We start from the raw sequence: 7,666 nt of genomic DNA on the forward strand, positions 1-7,666 counted from the left end.
CCCAAAATTTCCTTGATACGATTCTTGATGTTCACCGGTGTACTTAGATGATTGACCTTCATTGTCATATAATCTTGCAACAGTTCTTTGGCAAGAACTTTTAGATAGTCTTCTCTGGGAATTATTGAATCCGAATTGCTCTTGTAAATTATTTATCCATTGATTCCAGCAATATTTAGAAGAGAGGAAAAAATTATAAATGGCCATCTTCTGGTAATTCTTGTCACAGAGTATTTACGTTTCATCTCATCAACTCTATCCACACCAGATTTAGTCTCTTTGTAAAATGTTATTATTTCCGAATCACTGCCAATACTGTCATCATCATGTAAAGTAGACAGTACCAGAATAACCTTGTCTTTCTTAGGTTTATATGAAACCAGTGTCATGTACTTCCTAAATGCAAAAATGCTGGATTCCACAGGACGATCTTTTGCTACTGTCAATTTTTCGAATTGTTCCAACCATTGTTAGCTTTTCATTTTCCAACAAGTCAGCCGCAAGTGGAATTGATGTGAACCAATTATCACATGTTACTTTTCTGCCAGATTTGGATATGCATTTCACCATTCTTTTGACAATAGCATGAGGTGTGTTATCACAGAGATAAGGCCTATCCACTTGCTTTCCACAGTAAATTTCTAAATGGCTGGTATAGAACATCCTTGCATCTGTAAGTGCAAACATTTTTATACCATATTTTGCCGGTTATGATGGAATGTATTGTATAAATGCACATCTGCCCCTCAATGCATCCAGCATTTCATCTACTGTAACTAGTTCTAATAAACTATAATGTTTCTTGCACTTTTCATTGAACTGATCTATCACGAATCGGACAGCAGCTAATTTGTCTGTTTCCTTCCAATGAGCTCTGTTTCTGACGTCATCAAATCTCAGACATGTCAGCAAGAAACGAAAACGGTTTATGCCCTTTGAAAGTCTGAAGTACTCCACTCCAGTACCATCTGCAGCCCAGAGATCTAGTAAATTAGTGTGTGATGTTCGTAGCACACCCGCCAAGAAAAGGAGTCCTAAACAAGTTTTCATTTCTGTAATGTTAGTGGCTGCAGCATCTCTTTCTCTGGAATATTTAGAATGGATGGTAGCAATGTAAATATTAGTGCAGCGAACAATTTATTCTAAAATGTCATCTGTGAAGAAAAGTTGTAAACAGTCAATTGGACGCTTGGTTTTTTTGCTTCTCCTATGACTCCTAATAAATGCTTGACAATATTATGTTGAAGTCTTCTTACTCTTCTGTTTTGGATTGGAGGTCGATGGCTCCATGCATACCGTCTTTCCCATAATACAAGTCAAATTTTTCGATAGAATCACTTTCGTCCAGCGACTGTTCACTATCTGAATAGTGATCACTTTCGAATATTGACTCCAGATCACTACATTCTTCATTACCAAGCTCTTCGTCCAACCACTACAAAGCCTGATCGTCATACACCGTTCTTCTGAAAAAAAGTGTATAACTTATTTCACTAATCGGTGTTGGTCAATGAAAAGGATCATAATTGTATGACAGTTTGGATAATAAATAAGTAAAAAAAGTTTCTAAACGTAACTGTCTATGTTTTGTAATATTATAAAGGAAGAAACCTCCTTACCTGCAATACATCGTAAAGGAACTGATGATAGAACCGTGCCACAAGAATGCACACAAGCGGACTGACACTCCGCACCTCACGAGACTGCTGCTTCGGGCAGTAATGATTAACTTCAATTGTTGCCAATAATTCGTTATGCAAGGAGGGGAAGGTAGAAAAAGCCGCTAATGGAAATCTTGAATTTATAAGTGATTGTTGATGGAAAGTTAAAACTGCGGACTCACAGTCCGTGGTGCGTGTAACGGAGGGTTAAAACTATCACCTGAAATGTTGGTATTGCAGATAAATTATAAAAATTAAGTAAGTAGTTTTAGTACGGATGTATATACCCATCGCGACAAGTCACGGCTACTGGCGTTCGTCACAGACAACTATCGCTGCATCGCCGTTGAGGGAAATTCGGACAATGAAAGAGATCACTGTAGTAATACCTGTTGGTAACATGTAGTTATTGTTCATCCGTTATTTAAGACATACGCGATTTATGATCTATCAGAGACCCTCAGTGCCCTTGTAACGCATTGTTGTGGCTAACAATCAAGCATTACATTTATCGGTCTGCGGGTGTCTCGCACAGAATAATTTGTACATTGTCGTGTGAGTTTAACTGTTCACACAGTTTCGTTGTTGTGTTTGGGTTCTCTGTCGTGAAATTTAAAGTTCTGACGAGAAAATGACAAGAAGGACAGATCTAGGAGATACGATTCACGTCCTTAAAAGAACAAGAAACAACATCATGAAAAATTTTTGAAAACTCAAAGATTTCTTCGATGAACATTTTCAGAAATATTTGTTAATAAAAATCAGCTGCAGCAAGTATGAAAGATGGTCACTTGACAACCGATCGACCGGCTTGTTTCGTAATTGTCATGACAAGGTATGTGTGAAAGAGAATTTTTGGGAAATCCATCGGAAAAGTTGGATATTTGGATTGTATGAAACTCTCGGTGAAAGAAATGTGACGGTAGTGTAGTTTAACATTGTTACCAAAAATCTCGAAAAGCTCTTGCCCGATTTACTTCAAATTTTTAATCAAAACTCTAAAATCAACTTTCGAACTGACACGGGCCACACACACACACACACACACACACACACACACACACATACATACACACGTACTAGTGTCGACTGAACGATAGGATACTACTTCCAGCGAAGGCGAAAAGTGACGAACGTAAAATGTATATCGTTTCCTTCAGTTGAGTAGGTCGACCGAAGAATAGTGCACGACATTCGTAGTTCAGCTGAGGTACATGATGCTAGTGTTACGTACGTCGCTTTTTTTGCTTTCGCTAGTACTAGTATCCTGTACTGCAGCTGACCTACATAGTATTGGAACGACTCACTTTCAGACAGAGGTATAACTCAAAACATGTTCACAAGTGAGTAAAAATTACCACAAGCAACAAAAAGCGTGCACAATGTCCGTCTCTTAATAACACATTCATTTATTTCTATTTTCGATTATGAAGATTATTATTATTATCTATGGCTCGAAAATAAACAAATTAATATCTATGACAAATATGACGTCACTGGTCAAAGCCAGCAAGTTGTATCCCATTCTTCAAATTTCTTCAAAAGCGTCATTAACCGGTTCTTTCTAAAATTGCCGCCAGCAGAGAGCAGCGCCCGGCTCAGCGAGCGTGAATCGGCACAACGCCTACGCTCGTGGCCCACGTACACTTGAGATGAGACAAGCTGCATAGGCCTCGGCGGTTCAGTGGTAGAATGCTCGCCTGCCACGCGGGCGGCCCGGGTTCGATTCCCGGCCGATGCAATACTTTTTCCCACACAAATTCGCAGTTACCTCAATATCCTGACTAACTTTCACCTACTGCTTCGAGTCTCTTCGCAGGTCGTTAGGAGGAAACCTGCTTGATTGCACTACAACTCAGTTGCAGGGGACAAAGAATTTGTGTATTCTATTTCTCGAGCAGTTGAGAACTGAGACCAACTTATTACCTAGAGCAATTTTTTTTTAATTTGTGGTAAGGTTTTATGGGACCAAACTGCTGTGGTTATCAGTTCCTAAGCTTACTCACTACTTAATCTAACTTAAACTAGCTTACGCTAAGGACAATACCCACACCCATGCCCGAGGAAGGACTGGAACTCGTGATTGAAGGTCTATTTCACTTTCTGTCAATCTACCTCGGCCAGACAGAAATTTTCTATCAGATAGTAACTTTCCTTTCATTTCTCTTCGTAGCTTCCTCAATCTAGCCCACATCACCAACAACAAATCCACTACAAACAGCGACATTATTAACAAAAAAATTTGAATCACCAGGAGGCGTGCCATGTGGGAGTTTCTTCCCTGAAGAACTGATACATAGATTACTTTAAACACTGTGGCTTGCTTTGTTTATGAACTGGTTACCACGGAATTCCTTTTATTGAATTTCTTGATGCATGGCATAGTTCGTATTTATTGTTACACTAAAGGATATGTACTTTCACAAATATATGTATCACTTAGGCAACAAACATTCAGTAACACGTTAACAAACTACTTCAGTGAAACAAAAACAAATACTAACAAAGGTAATCATTTACAGACAGTAGAAACCTGCACTGTTACCAACGTATACAATGTATCATACGTACAATCGCTGGAAACAGAAAGTTCACAGTACTTTTCGAAATAATACTGGTTTCTGTAACAAAAATAAAGGGGGCGTGGTGCCATACATGACCGTAACTTTAAAATTTGGTATATATAGGTCACTTTTCATTTTAAACCCTAAAAGTATGTATCAGTGTAATGGGGAAAGACTAGAATTTAATAAAGTCATAAAAAATTTCCATTTTTCCACCATTTGTAAGTACCCTGTATCCTTAATGTAATATATTACTATCAAAATCATAAGACAAGCATTTTTGCATGGATTTCTTGCTTATCTTTGGACAGTCGTTGTTTGCATGTCCTGCTGCGCCACAGTGAGTAGAAACCTCACCCCTCGTGCAAGATTTAGTTATGTGTCCCAGGTCGCAACATTTAAAACATTTGGGCACTGTATTAGATTGATCGACATTTAGTGCCCTGAAGTCCGTGTAGACATTGGCTCTGATCAGCAATATGCTCCAGACTGGGAATTACCTGTAACACATGCTGTATGAAGTTCTTACCATTCTGGCCCATTTTAAACTTCAGTTTAAACTCACCAATGAAATACTTTTTTGTGAGATGCTTTGCTAGACTCGGTTCGTAAGTCACATTTAAAATGTCTTCATTACCGTAAGGTCTTCAACAATTCATGTAACAGGTATATGAGCAGATATTTTCTGTAATATGTATACACGTCAGTGTACTGGTGGTTTTCTCACTGCATTGGTCAGTCTTCCCACAAACACACCGATTGTTTTCTGCATAGCTGTAAATTCACAAGTAAGTGGACTGTTCCTGCCAGTGTAGGCTAACGGTTTAGTGTCTACATCTCCACAATTCAGCAGCAGACCTGCTATCTTCCTAATAGCTATTATTGTTAATCTACAAATGGGGTAAACACTGATGTAATATTGTTCAGTACACCATCCCCAGTAACCAACAGAAATATCTGCATTCGTACCCATTACTCCCTGTATAATGAGGAGTGGCCAGATTTCTTTTGGAACTTCATAATTGATATATCTTACCTGTCTTGCCTTTTCCTGCAATTTTTGATAGTCCTCTTCATCCTGTCTTTCAACAATGACGCAGCTGTTATGAGTCTTGATCGATTTAAATTTGATTTTGTCTTCCTGGGTTTTTCGTATCTGATAATTTCTTTTTTATTTCTTGGGCCACTTTATTGTCTGCGAGTCTAATAAAAACAGATTTGCATGTTTGCTTTATTCAGCACCCTTTTGACCTGAAAAGTGGTTGTTGATATCCTCTGTTGCGATATCTTCATCTACATCTACATCCATACTCCGCAAGCCACCTGACGGTGTGTGGCGGAGGGTACCTTGAGTACCTCTATCGGTTCTCCCTTCTATTCCAGTCTCGTATTGTTCGTGGAAAGAAGGATTGTCGGTATGCCTCTGTGTGGGCTCTCACTGATTTTATCCTCGTGGTCCCTTCGCGAGATATACGTAGGAGGGAGCAATATACTGCATGACTCCTCGGTGAAGGTATGTTCTCGACACTTCAACAAAAGCCCGTACCGAGCTACTGAGAGTCTCTCCTGCAGAGCCTTCCACTGGAGTTTATCTATCATCTCCGTAACACTTTCGCGATTACTAAATGATCCTGTAACGAAGCGCGCTGCTCTCTGTTGGATCTTCTCTATCTCTTCTATCAACCCTCTCTGGTACGGATCCAACACTGCTGAGCAGTATTCAAGCAGTGGGCGAACAAGCGTACTGTAACCTACTTCCTTTGTTTTCGGATTGCATTTCCTTAGTATTCTTCCAAAGAATCTCAGTCTGGCATCTGCTTTACCGACGATCTACTTTATATGGTCATTCCATTTTAAATCACTCCTAATGCGTACTCCCAGATAATTTATGGAATTAACTGCTTCCTGTTGGTGACCTGCTATATTGTAACTAAATGATAAGCGATCTTTCTTTCTATGTATTCGCAGCACATTACACTTGTCTACATTGAGATTCAATTGCCATTCCCTGCACCATGCGTCAATTCGTTCAGATCCTCCTGCTTTTCAGTACAATCCTCCATTGTTACAACCTCTCGATATACCACAGCGTCATCCGCAAAAAGCCTCAGTGAACTTCCGACGTCATCCACAAGGTCATTTATGCATAATGTGAATAGCAACGGTCCTACGACACTCCCCTGCGGCGCATCTGAAATCACTCTTACTTCGGAAGACTTCTCTCTATTGAGAATGACATGCTGCGTTCTGTTATCTAGGAACTCTTCAATACAATCACACAGTTGGTCTGATACTCCATATGCTCTTACTTTGTTCATTAAACGACTATGGGGAACTGTATCGAATGCCTTGCGGAAGTCAAGAAACACGGCATCTACCTGGGAACCCGTGTCTATGGCCCTCTGATTCTCGTGGACGAATAGCGCGAGCTGGGTTTCACACGATCGTCTTTTTCTAAACCCATGCTGATTCCTACAGAGTAGATTTCTAGTCTCCAGAAAAGTCATTATACTCGAACATAATATAGGTCTATAGTTCTGCACATCTGTTCGACGTCCCTTCTTGAAAACGGGGATGACCTGTGCCCTTTTCCAATCCTTCGGAACGCTACGCTCTTCTAGAGACCTACGGTACTCCGCTGCAAGAAGGGGGGCAACTTCCTTCGCGTACTCTGTGTAAAATCTAACTGGTATCTCATCAGGTCCAGCGGCCTTTCCTCTTTTGAGCGATTTTAATTGTTTCTCTATCCCTCTGTCGTCTAATTCGATATCTACCATTTTGTCGTCTGTGTGACAATCTAGAGAAGGACCTACAGTGCAGTCTTCCTCTGTGAAACAGCTTTGGAAAAAGACATTTAGTATTTCGGCCTTTAGTCTGTCATCCTCTTTTTCAGTACCATTTTGGTCACAGAGTGTCTGGACATTTTGTTTTGATCCACCTACCGCTTTGACATAAGACCAAAATTTCTTACAATTTTTTGCCAAATCAGTACATAGAACTTTACTTTCGAACTCATTGAACGCCTCTCGCATAGCCCTCCTCACACTACATTTCACTTCGCGTAATTTTTGTTTGTGTGCAAGGCTTTGGCTATGTTTATGTTTGCTGTGAAGTTCCCTTTGCTTCCGCAGCAGTTTTGTAACTCGGTTGTTGTACCACGGTGGCTCTTTTCCATCTCTTACGATCTTGCTTGGCACATACTCATCTAACGCATATTGTACGATGGTTTTGAACTTTGTCCACTGATCCTCAACACTATCTGTACTTGAGACAAAACTTTGGTGTTGAGGTATCAGGTACTCTGAAATCTGCTTTTTGTCACTTTTGCTAAACAGAAAAATCTTCCTACCTTTTTTAATATTTCTATTTACGGCTGAAATCATCGATGCAGTAACCGCTTTATGATCTCAGTAGTTATAGTAGTAATAGAAGTCGTAATAC

The 7,666-nt window shown here is 39.9% G+C and overlaps 1 non-coding gene across 1 annotated transcript; it reads left to right on the forward strand.

The window, feature by feature from the left end:
- The first annotated feature begins 3,331 nt into the window (after positions 1-3,331).
- On the forward strand, positions 3,332-3,402 carry Trnag-gcc (transfer RNA glycine (anticodon GCC)). The gene has a single exon. It is a non-coding gene; the product is annotated as a tRNA-Gly (tRNA).
- Positions 3,403-7,666: the final 4,264 nt, after the last annotated feature.

This window comes from Schistocerca nitens, chromosome 10 (assembly GCF_023898315.1).
Source record: "Schistocerca nitens isolate TAMUIC-IGC-003100 chromosome 10, iqSchNite1.1, whole genome shotgun sequence".
Classification (NCBI taxonomy): domain Eukaryota; kingdom Metazoa; phylum Arthropoda; class Insecta; order Orthoptera; family Acrididae; genus Schistocerca; species Schistocerca nitens.